The sequence below is a fragment of the Octodon degus genome, unplaced genomic scaffold, assembly GCF_000260255.1.
Source record: "Octodon degus isolate 3935 unplaced genomic scaffold, OctDeg1.0 scaffold00049, whole genome shotgun sequence".
NCBI lineage: Eukaryota > Metazoa > Chordata > Mammalia > Rodentia > Octodontidae > Octodon > Octodon degus.
The window spans coordinates 5,062,023-5,078,201 of record NW_004524625.1 but is presented as its reverse complement, the minus strand read 5'-3'; the positions used below and the strand labels follow the sequence as shown (position 1 = coordinate 5,078,201).

The 16,179-nt window shown below is 50.5% G+C and overlaps 1 protein-coding gene across 6 annotated transcripts in view; it reads left to right on the top strand.

Moving 5' to 3' along the window:
* Window positions 1-16,179, top strand: part of Tenm4 (teneurin transmembrane protein 4) — a 707,062-nt gene that overhangs the window by 438,544 nt on the left and 252,339 nt on the right. The gene's annotated exons all lie outside the window — the stretch shown is intronic.

Sequence of the window (16,179 nt, the reverse complement as noted above, 5' to 3'; positions counted from 1 at the left end):
TGGTGCCAGAGCCCTCGTTTTCTTCCTTTCCTTCACCTTTCCCTTTCTTCCTTCTTTTTCTTCCTTCTCTACATCCCTCCTTCCCCTCTTTTTTTTTTTTCTAATTTTTTCCCCAATAAGAGATTGTATAATCTCTGTATCCTTCATAGGAGGCTGGAGAAAGTAAGGAATTCCACCAAAGAAAAGCTGGTTTTAAAAAAATTCCTAGGGGCCAGGGAGATGGCTCAGTGGAATAAGTGTTTCCCAGGCAAGTGAAAGGGCCTGAGTTCAATTCCCGGTTCTGGGGGGGGGAAAAAAAAAGCCTAGCTATTGATTTCCTGTTAAACCTGATCAAGATACCCAGTTCCACAGAAGCATTTTACTCTCATGGAATCACCAATTCTTTCATCTACCCTGTAACATTACCTGTTTTAGTCTCAGTGAAATAATATTGGCCCCAAAAGGTTAATAATTTCCTCGAAGTCAAGCAGCTCCCAAGTGGTAGAAGTGGATTTGAACACCAGGCCTGTCTGATATCATAGCATGGAATCTTTCCTTCATATTTTATGTTTCCAGGATGAATCGGGTTGATTTAGGGATGATGTAGGACCGCCAATAACCCAAATACAAGGGAAAGATTGTAACTCCCAACCTACAAGCCTGCTATGATTCCTATATGCTGAGTTAGTGTTCTGTAAAATTGAAGAATGAATTCTAGGAGCAGCAGAGTTTAAAAGCAGAAAATATTTACTGGGAGGAAAGAAAGCTTCTGTCTAAGGAGACAGAAGGGTCTTGAGTGGGTTGCTGGGGCTCCATCTTCTCAGGGGAGTTATACAGAACAAAACCACAAGGTGAGGAGGGTCTGAGGTGGAATAACGATTACCAGCTAACAAGATTACGAGTATAGTTGCTTAGGTAACATCGATCCAACTGGCTATCACAAAGGTGGGTCTGCGGTGGGCCTCACGAGGCCAAGAGCACCGGAGCTCCTCGAAGCCGCTCCTTAAGTGGTTGCTCAGTAGTGGGGCTAAACTTAACGACCTCTCTCGGTTCTAAATAAACTCTCTGCTGTTCCTGGGCGGTGGTTCCTCTCCTTTGCTCAAGAGCGAGGAGCTCCACCTGACCCTGCTTGTCTATCTTCTCCTTCCTTTCCTTCCTGGGGTACAGCAAGAGGCAGCAGATCCCTACAGTGGGACAAACGGTGATCAAATAACAAGATTAGCAGTGCAGTCTCTTAGGTAACATTGATCCAAAGGTAAATCATGAGGCGGGACTAAACTACAGTCAACCAATAAGATTGTGAGTCCAATTGCTGAGGTAATGCTGATTAAATGGGGAGGAGCCACAAGTGTAGGTGGACTGAATGCCACTTTTTCTGGAGGGGGTGGGTCAGTGACCCTTCCCCTCCCTAGGTGATCAGTGCCTATTTAGAGTACCAGTCACTGTTGTTCATCCCTAGAGGAAGTGTGTGGGTGTAGCCCCTCTGTCCCTTGTCTTGAGGTCTGGCCTTAGAGGAAAGCGCCTCTACCCACAGGCGAAACCTGACTCTGCAGTCTGCTTGAGGAACCCGCCTCACCTGGCTGTCTATAATATTTCTACTAACTTAGCTGTCCAAAGAATAAGACCAGATAACTTGGAGGTCAGATTTCTTTGCAGCTTCCTGAGAGCTTTTCTCCCACACTACACTCCTGGCCCTTCCCGTCTCTCCTTAGACGATTTCTTACTGGTCTGTTTCACTGTGCGGCGGTTTCATTGACTTTCTCAGGTCTTAAGCATGTGGGATTATTTTGTTTTGACTTCCAATCCAGTGGAGGAGTGTTTATTTTTCTAAGTGGGAAACACTGCTATGTATGCAAGCTCTTTCTTGAAGTGTTTTCCTAAAACAAAATGAAAAAATCAACTTAATTTAGAACCTATCCAGAGTCCCATGGGGAGTCCACCAGGGTCCTTTTAAGTCAGTGCATGAAGTCAGAAGGCAAAAACAATGTAGTCACTACGGGCTGAGGGAACTGAGGGCTCGCTTTCTCCACCCAGAGTTTCTGGAGCCTGCTCTGGGCTAAGGCAGGTGCTTGGGGCTGCTTGTTAGCAAGTTCTGAGGGTGACGATACTTGGGCAAATAAAATTCTCAGGCCGTTTGTCGCGACTTTCAACTCTTGTGTGTTGAAAGACCCGTATTAGTAAATAAATTCTTGTGTCACCAGCTATGTGGAGAAGTGAAGTTCCCACTTCCGGGTACCAAGACAAATTGATTTCCTCCTTTGTTCATTCCTGATGACACTTTAAATATTTTTCAGAGAAAAGAAGCATGAAATGTACTCTAATAGAGCTTATTAAGAGATATTTAAGTTTTGGGGTCAAAATTCTTTAAGTGACACCCTTGCAGTCAGTTATGTTGCACAGTTCAGGTGTTTGCAGGTTTAAGAAAGAAAAGAGAGTCCATTCTTTCTGAAACTCCCACAGTAATCAGGCGCATTGTGCTTTCTTCAGCGCACCATATAGTTATTCTAGTGGGGTTGTAAAAACAAGCCTTATGTAAAATCAGACTGGGTTTCATCACGAGATGAATTTTGGTCAAGTATGTACTGTGAGTTTTTGGATTTTGCAGTGGGGGCACATGGTAATCGTGAATTGTGTCCTCTGCTTGAATGGGGGGACCAGAGCTCAGAAAGACTCAGTAACCAGCCCACGGTTATGGAGACACCTACAAAACCCGAGAACTGCAGGGCACCATGCAGGGTGCAGTCTCTGGCTAGAAAGCCCCTCAGAGCAGAGCGTTGAAGTGTGTGTACCCTGCTTCCCAGGAGCCGGGGCCCCTGCTGCAAGAGTGAGAGCAGGCCTGGGGAGGCAGGAGGCAGGAGCTGCGCGGTCATTTCTCTGAAGTGTAGAACTCCACACACTGATTATTAAGGAAGCCTTCCTGACAGCCCCTCTGAGATATGGTGCCCCTTTCTCCGATTTCTCACTCTTCTGTACAGTCCCTGCCTATAGTGGTTACTTATTCGCATGCCTGATTTCCTGGTCCTACTCCAAGTCCTTGAAGGTGGGCTTTGGTCACACTGTGTCTCTGGCCAGATCACAGTGCCTGGCACCTAAGGTCATGTGACAATCACTACCAAACAGAAAAATAAGTTGATCGCCTTTCTTCCTCCTTTCCCCCAGCCTCCCACACTGTGCAGGCAGGACAAGTATGCTGAGTACATGCATGGCAGAGCTGAGGAGGTTCCTGGAGAAAGCGCTTTGCCCGTCTATGGAGTTAGTATTCAGAGCCTGGCGCAGACGCCAGACCCTTCTGCCAGGTGCTCCAGGAAGCAGACAGGCCCTCACCTGTGGCCTTCCACTAGGGACAGACCATTATGCCCCTAATTGGGGGCAGTGGGGACACCCTCAGAGGGGTCACTTCTGTTGTATATAGTTTACAAAGCCCTTTTTCATGCATTACCTCAGGCAAATTCTAGTGACTCTAATTTAATTGCCACATTGGCTTTCTAGGAGGTAAGGCTTCTTCCTGACCTTGCAAAATAAACAGGTCACACTTTGAATTAATATAACCTAACATCCTGGGAGAACCTGGCCCTCTAATTAGTCCCTCACATGACTGGATTGCAGACTCTGTGCAATTCCTTTCCACTCCTTTTCCCAAATACCTTTGCATTAAAGAGCATAAAAATAACATTTTTGGTGCATGGCCTGATTGGGTCTAGCGATGCCCAGACCACCCTTTGAGGGTCTAGGTTCATTAGCCACATGAACTGGCTTTTTCCATCTGGAAACTGAGCCTGGATTGTGTCCCCACTGAAGTGTTACTGGCCTGCTCCACTGAGCCCACGTGAACACCAGCCCACATCTCACAGCAGCTCCTGACGCTGGGGCCCAGACTGCTGCGGAGGCAGCTGGACCAAGGCCAGGGAGAGGTGGAGAAGAGTTTAACTAACATTTGTGTAGCCCTCAGAGCCCAAGCTGATGCTTGCTCACGCTGTCACCTCCCCAGCGCCACAGAACAGCAGAGCAGGCTGCAGGGGGCATTTGATAAAAGCTGTAGCTGGAGGAATCAGAGGACAGGCAGAGACAGGCCTTGTCCCAGACAGCTTTGAACCCCAGGTAGATTGCTCACAGCTGGTTGGCCGGCCTGCTGTCCAGTGTCCAATCACAAATCTCCCTTGGAGGATCCACCTCAGGATCCCAACCCAAATGGCCTGGAAGCGTCCCTAGGAGGAGGCACAAGACTGGATGATCCAGCTACTGACCCCAGCTATCTGTACCCGCCTGTGTCACTTTGGAAGGCTTTTGTGCTTTGATTCCCCAGTGTCTTAGTCTGACAAGTGAGAGAATTGGATTCAGTCAAATTTCCGAAGCCCTTTTCCTCTGTACGTGAGGGTTAGCACTGCCGCAGCCATGCACCCACCTCCGTGGCTTTTCTGTCCCTGTAAGCTGTGTCCTTTTTGATTTTCTTTTTCTTTAAAAAAAATCTTTTATTTATTCATTTATCTGTTTGTTTGGTACAGGGTCTTGCTACACAGCTCAGACTCCTAGTGGTCCTCCTGTCTCAGCCTCCCTAGTGCTGGGATTGCAGGGGTGCACCACCACACCCAGTTTCAGCGGCCAGCATGGCATTCGGTACTGGGCATCGAACCCAGGTCCTTGCGCTTGCCAGGCAGACACTTAGACTGCCAGGCTCTCTCCCCAGCTGTCAATTTTCTTTTATTTAAGTGAATTGACTTATTTGAAGAGGAAGTGGTGATTGTGTATAGATGTCTGCTATAATTCGTTTGGCATTTGGCAAGTGTGTGCCTGGCTGTAAATAGAATATAATTGCAAAAATAAACAAGGATTGCAGGTTATCACAGTCTGATGAGGGAAGCCCTGCTCAGGGGCTGCAGACTCACCTGCCTTTTGAATCAGGCACGCTGGCAAGTGTGAGGTGTTAATGTTAAAAACGAGCCTCTTCCAAATTGAGACTGACCCTTCGGCACTATAGAAAGAGGTGGAGGAATGAGGAAGCCGTGTGTAGGACAGCAGAGCAAGGGTGCCTGCAGGGCCAGCCCTGCGCTTGGGCTCCAGCCCCCCAGGCCTGCTCAGCTCGGATGGAGTCCATTTGCCTTCCTCTCCTAGCTGAGGCCTTTCTGGGGCCATCTGTTCCCACCCCGCCCCATGCAGCCTCCTGCCCTCCACCCTGTCATCAGATCTGTGCTGGGTGCTTTGAGCTCAGCTGGAGCCCCCATTACTGGTTAATGGCTCCTGGTGTGGACCAGGAAACCATGCAGCTTCCTCTTCTCACCTCCTCTCCACCTCCTCCCTCTCCCTGTGCACTGCCATTATTTATATAGGTGTTTGAGATTAAACAACTTTAAAAAATTCCTTTTGCTTTACAAGGCCTAAAAGGACTGAGGCCAAAAGAAAAGCAGAAATGGCATGGTGTGGAGCCCTCCACAGGTGCGTGACCCTCTGGGCCTTGATTTCCTCCTCTGTAAAATGGAGATAAATTTTAATAAGGTTTCGCAGAATTGTTGTGAAAATGAGGAAATATGGGCAGTGATTCATTCGGGCACCCCCAGTACTGAATTATACATCCCAGCGAATGTTCGCTTTTTTATTTCCCTTCTGGAATCAAAATTTTTGGCCAGCAGTCCCTGGAAGGCAGGCGGATTCCTATCCTCTCACCCCTCCAGGCTTGGAAGAGGCAGAGGAATGAATCCTCTGCCTGGGAGTCCTGGGCTCTAATCCCCCTCCTTCTCCTGGGCTTCCAGAGGTTTCTGGTGGGGAGTGAGTCCAAGGCGGCAGCTAAGCAAACACAGCATGGGGTCTGAGAAACAGTCTGGAGCCTGCGGGCCCCCTCTGCCCCACGCCCCACCGGTCCAGCAACTGAGCGTTAATGCATGGTGCCAGATGAAAACACTGCGATGTGTTTTCCTTCTGGTCAGCTGAACCTCCCTGTGGAGTTGAAAGGAGAGGAACCTGACTGGTAATCCATTTAGGCTCCATCTCTGCTTTCCTTCTGGACGCTATTTCCATAAATAACTCTGGAGCACTGCTTGGCCAGCTAATGATAGCAGTACACTTATTTGCACTCCCAGAACCTCACTAGATGTCCCAGTAGGCACTGTGAGCAACACACACCTGGCAAGGCCTAGTTTCTCCTCCCCAGTACCTGCACAATTCTGCTGCTCAGACGCCGATCTGGAAAGATGTAGAAGAGGAGCAGTCTGAGGGCTGTGTCAGATGCGGCTCAGGGCACATCCACGCCGCCCACCGTGCCCTGTGCCCACTCGCTCCGCTCCTCCGCTGTGGTGATTGGATGCAGGCAGAAGTGTGCTTGCCTATCTGGTGTTATCCTGAACTGGAGCAGAAGTCTTGAGATGAGGCCAGCCTGTTTGTTGACTTTGCAAAAGGTTGTTTCCTGTGGCTGGAACACTTCCTAGATGTCTTCTTTGGCTCTGGACCACTGTGACAGCATCCAGGCTCCCTGTCCCTCCCTTCCCTCCACACATCACCTGTCCCAGCTGAGCCTTGCTGTGTTCCTACACTACAGCCCCTGTCCAAGGACCTCACCTTGCTTCCCATGCCGGCCACTCCAGTCCTCCCTCTGAGAAGCACAGCAGCCCAGAGCTTCTTCCAAAAAACACTCCTTTCTTCCTGGCCATGTACCTGGGTGCAGAGATGGTACGGTCCTTAAGGGGACAGAGGGAATCCCCCGGGGTCCAGGACAGGACCTGTGGTGAGCAGCTGGCCTCTGGACACAACTGAACTCACTCATTGAGTGTGAGAGTAGGAGAGGCCTGTCTGATTCCGGCTGAATGGGAAGCAGTCGAGGTTTATTCACTCTGCAGAATTACCCAATTCAGCCAATTCTGGTTAGGGACCTACCATGTGCAGGACCCACAGTTCCAGGCAGTCAGCTTACTTCCTGGCTGCTAGCGGCAGACACCTGCCTGGCTCTGCTCTGAGCAGAGGTCTGCAGAGAACAGGGCAGAGCGTGTTCCAGAGGTTGATGCAGACAGGGAGGTTCAGGAGTGCTCTGGGAGAGCAGAGCTGGCAGGGCAGACATGCTTGCACAGTCAAGTCTGTTGGGCGCTCTCTGTGCAGTGCACATTCATTACTGTGTGCACCAGGTGCCCCCAGCCTGATCTGGGGCCTGGCGTGTTCACTCCTTCACTTGCCCATCAAGTTAGCAGATCTGGGGTGTGCTCTGTGCAGGGGTCCTTTGCTAGAGGGCAAACTTTGACTATCCCACATATGTGTCCTCCCAGAGTGGCACAGGGGACAAGAGGGGGGCAGAGAACTGGCAGGACAGGGGTTCATCTCCTCTCTACGCAGCCCTCCTCCCACTCCCAGAGGGCAGCCCTTCTGCAGGCTGCACTTTCTGGGCCGACTGAGGGAAGGGATGAGGGTGTGGGTGGCAGGCGGTGGACAGCGGGCAATGGGCGGCTGTGTGCTCCACTCCCCTGAGGATTGTGCAGCAGAAGCTCGGGGTACAGCACTGTGCCCCCAAGGCTCTGGGTATTATGTGTGGTGCTTGTGCCCTTCTCACCCCAGTGAATCAGCCAGGAGAGAAGGCTGTGGAGGAGCAAAACCCCTGTCCTGGGCCCCTCCTGTCTCTTAGCAGCTGTCTCTCCCGCAGTAAGATTTCTTAATCTTGAGGTCATTGGGCTGGGGAGATGGCTCAGCTGTCTGAAGCGGCTGCTTAGGCAAGCTTAGGTGAATGCACAGGGACCACAGTTCAATCCTTGGCACCACATGCTGTGCCAGCCCTGCCCCCAGGGTGAGCTGAGCTGGCCACAAAAATAGATAAATAAATAGACCACAGAGTATGAATTTTGCCTGCATTGTCACTAGCTGTGATCTTTAGCAAATGATTAAACCTTCAAGTTTCAATCTTTTCCTTACGTGTAAAACAAAGATGCCAGTGCTCCTTCAGTATTTGAATCCAATGTGGACGAATGGACTTGAGAAATAGCAAAGTCCTGGCTGGAGCCAGATCTAAAATTCAAATCTTTATTATGGCTTTTAAAAAATTTTATGAGAAAATTAAGCAAAATTTCATAAAATAGCAACAGAATATTAGTTCATACACTGTGTACAGTTATCTTTTTTAAGTGTATTTAGCATAGGGTCTACAGGGTCTCATTACACAGATCCAACTCGTAGTGATCCTCCTGTGTTCAGCCTCCCAAGTGCTGGGATTACAGGCATGTGCCACCACGTCCAGTCTCAGTCACCATCTCAGCACGCTCCAGGGGCAGGGTGGGCACAGCAGGCAGGGGATCAAACCCTGGCCACTGGGCTCTGCCTAAGCAGACGCTTGAATCTGCTGAGCTATGTGGCCAGCCCTGTGTGTACATTATCTTCACAGTAGTTATTTGGAATACAAGACAGACAAAAAGATTGTCTCTTAGAACAAACAAAGGGATAATAGCGTAAAGCTTTTTTTTCAATGAACTATAAAAAATAGTAGAGGGGAAACAAAGTAGCATGTACATTAAAATATTTTTGAAACAATGGTAAAGATAATTTGGGGAATTATTTGAACTTCCCTCTACTTTTTTAAGATAGATGATAATTGGTAGATGATAGATAGACAGGTATGATACTGAACTGAGCCTCCAAAAGGTACAGTCCCTTAGCCGAGGCCACGCAGCAGGTGACGGCTGACATCCCGTGTGCCTGGTCTTTATCTCACGCCCAGGCTGTCTTCCCCCACCTGACCCCCGTGGTCCCCACACCCATGTCCCGCACAGAGGTGGCAGCGGCTGCACACTTTGGCAGCGGTCCCCAGTCTCAGCAGCCCCTTGAATGGAAATCGCTGAGTTGCACTCTGGCTCTTGTAAGCCACCCCATCGGGCCCCTGTGTGGGTGACAAGATGATGCATGAGTTCTGGCTAAGCAGCTTATTTGTCTGAGCTGGTGATAGCCTTTGTCCTGAGGTGGGGTAATGGTAAGAGGCAGTGGCCCCTTATGGCCTGGACAATAGGCAGGCTTCTCAGGTCATCGGATCACTCAGTGGAGTGGCCCCGAGCGAGCGCCTCAGAGCTGGGAGGCCTGTGCCCCCACCACTCCCTGCTAACCAGGCTCATCAGCCAGAGAGGCCCCCTGCCCCGCCAGGAGGAGCAGGGGAATAATGGGGAGAAAGCATCAAAGAGCAGCACATGGACAAAAGATGAGAGGAGAGCCCCGAGACACAGACAGCGCGAGCAGGGAACGTTCCTGCCCCAGGCCCACACGGCACAGGGCCTCCCGGGCTTGCTTTTGCTCCTCTGCATGCAGCACACATCCCATGAGACTGGGCTCGGAGGCTCTGCACCTAGGCAGACAGGACTGGGCTCCCCATGCTCTCGTACTGCCGAAACCTGCTGCAGGGTGCAGCTCAGCTGCCGGGCCCTGGCCTGTGGAGTTCACCCACTGCCCACCTTGAGCCTCCCAGCTTTTCCCCAAAACCCGACCCAAGGGCGCTCCACCATTGGGCTTTTGCCACCTGCTTTAACTGAACATCTCCTTTTGCATCACTTCCCTTACATTTGCTTCTGTATAAAATCCTACTTAAAGAACATTGCTTATATTAAAATTGTTCTAAGGGTGAGAATCGTTGATTTATATCAGCCCTTCAGTTATATGGAGGGAGTGCTGGGGTTCCAGGCCAGGCTTTCTGGTTCTCAGTCTGGACTTCATTCTACAAAGACATCCAGAGCACCAACAGGAGCAAGAAGAGACTCTGACCTGAGAAGGTCCTGAGCGTGGACACTCGGCTCTGCTGCAGCCTCCAGAGAGCACACATGGTCAGGCTTGGTGGTGCATACCTGTAACCTGCCTCTCGGGGAAGCTGAGACAGAAAGACTGTGGAATTGAGCCCAGCCTTGGCAACTTAACAAGGTTGTCTCAAAATAATAATAAAATAAAAGTGAGGAATGTAGATCAGTATAGAGCCCTGGGCTCAGTCCAAAAGGCAAAGCTGCAAAATCCGTTGGTGTGACCTCTGACTGGGGACTGGAGACCCTGGTAAGAACACTTCAGGGTTAGAGGCCAAGACCAGAGCAGGATCCGGGATGAGAGGAAAGAGGCAATTTAGGTAACTGGTCTGAAGTGACGGGTTGAGACGCACCCTCATACCACAGGAGGAACCAAGCAGGGAACATCAGAGTGGGGCGATGAGCAGCCCCTGGAGTGCCCCTTGTGGAGCCAGCTGGGAGCTGCACAGGGGCCATCTCATCACACTGTGTGCTGGTCAGAGGTGCTTAGCTTCAGTGTAATCACAAGGACATGGACACATCCAGAATGTGGGGCCGTCTGTGAGGCAAGGACCTAGGCTCTCCAGAAAGGTCATGAACAGAAGGAGAGGTGGTGTTTGGGTGTGTGGGGAGCTCCTGCTCCCCAATCCAGTGGCCAACCAGAATGGTTGGATCTTAATTGGATCCAACTGAGGGAACACGTGGAGATGGCATGTGCATCAGATGGCTTCGTGAAGAAGTCCAAAGGGGGCAATGGACTACTTAGCGATGCGGTGACTCTGGCTCTGAGAGGGAATGCCCTCGCTTGTGGAGAGGGTTCTGCTGTGTGAAGGGCTGTGGCCTGTGGCGTCCTCCCGTGGCTCAGGAAACAGCTGCATCTAAGTGCAGAGATACCAGCAAGTGGCAACAGATTAAAAATTGACAGGCTTAGGTGAAGTTTTATGCTTTTATTTTTTGCAATACTAGAGATTGAAGTTAGGGGCTTTGCACTGAGTTTAATTTCCATTTTCAGACAGAATATTACTGAGTCCCTAAGTTGTCCAGCCTGGTGTCTCTTTACTATTTCAACTTTTCCGCAGTGTTGAAATTTTTCAGATTAAGCCATGGGAGACTGTATGTGGGTCAGAAAGAGACTGGAGGGTGACAGCTGGGCTCAGGCATGTCCTGCAGTGACAGCCCTCCTCCCGCAGCCCGCCCTTGAGTGCAGAGCCCTATGAGCCTGCACAGAAGGTCTGCAGCTCAGCACGCTGATGAAATGGGCAGTGCTGGGCCGGGAGGAACTTCGGTGAGGCACCGAGCCCAGTGATGGGAACCACATTGGCTGGGGTGTGGGGAGCCCCACCCCAGAAATAGCCCCTGTGCGGGGCAGGGCAACTGGAACGCATTATGTGCATTCATGCTTGTTAAACTGCCTTGGCGCGTCAAGTGATCCTCGTAACCTGAGCTTCGCAGCGGCGTTCTGTCGGCAGAGCTGGGTCTGCCTTGTCCCCACACCCCGTCTGTCGGAGGTTTATAGCCGCAGCAGCAAACAATTCAGCATGAGCCGAAACATGAAAAACTCCTCCAAACTGTAAAGGCAAACTTTTCTCTTTAAAATTTTCCAGGGATCTAGCATTTGGAAATAAAGCCTTCTCTGCCCCCTTCTGCTTTTCAAATCTTTGACCAGGCCCCCCAACTCCCTACCCCTTCTCGCACCTCAAGCCCCTTCACCTCAGGCTCAGACCATAATCCAGTCAAATCCAGAAGCTGGTACATTCTGTGTTTGAAAGACCTCCACCAGGCAGTCTTGTTTCCAAGTTTGAGCCCTGAAGCTATGTGGCCTTGGACAAGTTGCTTCCCTCCCTGGACTTCAGCCTCTTGGTTATTTACAGGCAGTGTTTATTGCAGTACTGTCCATCCCACTTAGATGTGTGGTTATTGAATGTATGGGCCCTTACACACAGGGAGTGCTCTGTCAATATTTTCTTATTACATCAGAGAATGTCAAATACGTAAGAGTTGTGTGGAGAACAGTTGATTTATTTGATCATGAAGAAATTTATCTACAGTTACTCTTGTTTTTATGGGAAAGGTAGCCAAACCACAGTTCTTATCAGAAAAGAAATCATATGGAAAGTCACAGGGAAAGAATTTGTTTCATCCTTGCATTAGGATTTGGGGTAGAAACGGAGGGGAGGCTTTGAAGTCAGCGAGGCCGCAGCTCAAACCCCAGCTCTGCCCGTTACAGCAGGTTAGCAGTGCATCTGAGCCCCGGCGGCCTCACCATGTGGTAGATGTGGCTGTCACAGCCTCGCAGAACAGAGCCAGGTGGTGGAGAGCCTTCTGAAAGGGCCTGGCAGGTAGGCCATGGTGCATGAACAGAGCTACCATCAGTCCTGCATCTGGGGCAGGAAGGCTCCTGACATCCGGGCCTGTCTCTCAAAGTTATTTTGGGCCCGGGAATGATAAAGCCAGGGATGCCAGCTGATGTCTACAGGCACTGCCAGCAGGCCTTCAACTGGGCGACAAGAGCGTGCTGCAGTTGTGCCCCGTGAGGATATCCTTTTGGGCTGCAGGGGGCTCTGCAGGGGACACTGAGGAGGTTATTCAAAGTGAGGCAGTGCCTGCCAGGGCAGGGCTGGGTCCCCAGATGCGGCAAGTGGGGAAAGCCATACTCAGCAGACTCCCCCTAGCAGACACAAGAGGCTTCTGTGGGCCAGAGCCGGCACCTTTTCACTCCCAGCAGAGCGGGGCCGAGAGGAAGGCCGCTGTGTCTTGTACTCTCTGTTCCACCACAGGTGCATCCACTCCCAACCCCTGCACTGTCCAAAGCCACTGTGCTTCCCGGGCCTGCTTTTGTGCAACCCAAGTCTCCTGGGCAGGCGCAGGCCGGGGTCTCACCAGCGTTCCTTGCAGGGAGGCAGCTCCCCCGTCGTGTGAATGCCTTTGTGCAACAGGCGTTTTGCCCAGCAGCTGTGTGCAAACAGAGTAATGTTACTAAAATACTTGGTAAGTAGACTATTTGGTAAATCGAAGCTCCTTAAGTACAGGATAAGAGCTAGAACTAATATTTACTTAGCATCTGCTTCTTAATTCTGATTTTTGCATCTTAACTGTGTACTTTTAGATGTTAACATAGCACACCTGGATCATCCAGACTGCCCAGCAGGTGTACACCATGGCTAAACATCTAGGTGAGGGGAGGCTGAGGCAGGCGGACCCCAAATTTCCATCTAATCTGAGCAGTTTAGCATCTTGCAAGATCCTGTTCTTAGCAAAATCACTTGGTATAGCTCAGCACAAAAGCCCTGGGTTCCATCGCTAGTACAGAAAAAAAAAAAAAAAAAAAGAAAGAAAGAAACATTTTCCTATGCCTCAAAAGTTGCATCCCTCTGGCAGATGAGAATTTACGACCAGTGATTAACTGGTGTATCTGCTGAGGGTGAACTTCTCCTGCTGAGGCAGAGGAATTCACATTTAAGTGACAAACAACAAACGAGGGTCGGAAAGTACTGGTCTTGTTTCCTGTGCATTTGCAGGGCAGGGTCAGCGTTTGCGCCTGCCTTCCTTGGGCTACAGCTTGCTGCAGCCTTGCCCTGCCCCAGCCCACCCCAGGGTGTCATTTCCTATTCGGTCTCAGTCTCACTGTTTCAAGAGTCAGGATTCTCCTTGAACTGCCTGGAGCTTCAGAACATACCTCCTCTGGAACTGGAAAACTGCCTAAAAATTGGAGGATGAAGTCACCCCTGTGCAGGGCTCCCTGCCTGCCTCTTCTGGACCGCCAGCAGCCAGCAGACTGGGAAGGGCTCAGTGCTTGTTGTCCAAAAGGTGCATGCTCAGAAAGGATCCCCAGTGAAAGCATCCTCCCCCAGTCCCTCCAGAGAGGAGCAAGAGTGCTGAAGACTCACAGGACCCCCGGGAAGGGCCCCTGCTCTGAGGAGCCGCAAGCAGGCCTGCCTCCCCAGGCCTCTCCGAGAGCAGGGTTTGGAGCCAGCTAGAACTGACTCCAGATAACATCTCCTCTGTACAGCCGCATAGCACAGCAGTTGTTCTTTCTCCCTGAACCTTATTTTTGCCTTTTGGAAAATAGGGATAACTCTTACCTGGGGGTGTAGGTAGCAGGGTGGTTTAGATTATGTCTTGAATGTGGGAAGCAGAAGAGAAGCAGAAGGACTCTCTCCTGTGACCCCTGGTGGCTCAAGGACTGACTGTGGCTTGGAGGTCTGAGCAGTGGGGGTGGATCCAGCTATACCCCAGGGTAGCTTCAGGACGTTAACCCCACTTTCCTCCCCCTTTAAAGCACCTCCGATTGCCAAGTCTCCTCTCTGCTTAGGGATGGGAATAACTACAAAGCAAAGAGGGTCTAAAGGATCTGACAAGGTTCTGAGGTCAAAAGCATCAAGCACAGAACCCAGTGCACAGTAGGCACTCAGAAAATGTAGAGTCTTATAGAAAAGAAATCTGGTGACAGGCAGGCCAGGAATGCAGCCTGTGTTTTGTCAGAGGCGGCTCTTGCCCGTTAGGGACAGCTTTGCGAGGTGAGAGTGAGTCGGGGCAGCCTGGGAAACCTGCTCTGGGTTGCACGACACACACCGGGTGGGCCCCAGAGTAATGACTGGACCCCAAGTGAACCCTGCCCAGTACCTGCCTCTGGTGGGCACCCGGCTGGCACCCTGTCAGCGTGTGCCCCTGCCTCTGAGTGCAGGGGCCAGGCTGCTGCTGAGTCCCAGCCCTGAACAGTGCTGCCAGCCCAGCTCAGAGCAGCCCTTGCTTGCTCTGTTACCCTTGCCTGCACCCAGATACACCACGCCTTGTGCTACGGGGATCCCATCCTCCCAGCCCCGAGGGGCCACCGGCTGCTCTCCAAGCCCCTTCCATCCCCGCCCTTTCACCAGTGTCCCCAGAGCACCCATGCTAGGCATATTGGGTGCCAAGTGCTTTCTTGTCCCTGGCCTCCCTTCATCTTCACAGCAATTCTGGACAGGAGCTTGCTTCCCCTTTCACGGGTGAGGCTCAGAGAAATTGTGCAGTTGGCCTGAGCTCAGGCAGCCAATGCGGAACAGGCCACCTGGGCCCAGCAGGAGGACATGGGGGTACTGACAAACGGTGCTTGTGTGCTCTCCCACAGGACAAAGTGAGGCAATTTGTCAGCTTCTTTGGGTGACTCCTTCAGGCAAAGGGGCTCAGGCAAAGACAATCCTTGCTTTCTCAGGGAAGAGCTTGAGGACGGCTTCTAGCAGGCCTCAGACCAGCTGCAGAGATCGGGGTGAGTGCTTGGCTTGTCAGAAGGATAATCTCCCCACACCTGTGCCACAGAAACACAATCCAGGACTCCAAGATGCACTTTCATCTGTCACCAGGGTGTCCCCAGAGTGACCTGCCCAGGATAGCCAGGCTGCTAGGGCTCAGGTTACAGGGCCCATTCTCAGGGCCCTTGAATCTCAACAAGGCCTGCTTGTGCTTTGGAACTGCGTCTCCCAGGAGGAATGTTAATGGCAAGCTGGCTCACCCAGAATGGGAGGGAGGACAGGCGACAGCCTCAGCCTCCTCTTGAGTGGGGCCCCCCTGGAGGTCTGTGCTCCTTCCAAGAGACACATCAGCCCTCCCAGGAACAGGACTCGAGGTCCCTTCTTCCTAAACCAGAGCACTGCGCCTAAGGGGAAGGTGGTCCTGTGCTTAATCCACAGAAGAGATTACAGTTCAGCTTGAGAAATATTTTCAAAAATTTGAAAAAAATCACCTTCACTGTGCTGATAGGAAGTGGGTACAAGAACATTATCTTCTGTCCATATGATAAAGTTTTAAGTAGCTACTAAAATCATGTTTTTGAGTAATATTAATGTTAACAGATACTAAAAAACTCATCTAACATGAAATGGAAATTGGATGGAATTGGTATACCCAATATGAACTAAATTTGAGAAGTATATTCTTATGTACATGGAAGATTAGAATGCAACGTATCAGAGCATTGGTAGTGGTTATTACTGAGTGTTTTGCTGTAATGGATTTTTTTTCCTTTGTACTTTTATTTCTATATGTTCTTGTGAAAACATGCTACTTTATACTTTTAAAAAATTAATTTCTTGGGCTTGGGAGATGGCTCAGTAGAATAAGCACTTCCCTGGCAAGCGCAAGGGCCTGAGTTCAATTCCGGTTCTGAAAAAAAAAATTAATTTCTTTCCCTCCTACTATATAAATTGACCTGTGCTAGGTGCTGGGCTAAGAGGTTTCAAAGAACGTAATTCCAGCCCTCTCTGAGCTCATGGCATGGCAGGCGTAAAAATGAGTAAAGAGATCACAAAATACAGTTTTTGAGAACAGCAGAGATCACCTGACATATTTGTTAAAGGCTTTGGATTGTCCTGAATGCTTTATGTGTATGAATGTTTAAAACTGGAAGCTTTTACTAACAGTTGACACCGGCTGGTGTGGACCACCCCACGGAACAGGAAAAATCGATCTTCCTTGTTGGGTCAGGAAGACTATAGTAAGAGCAGGGTGC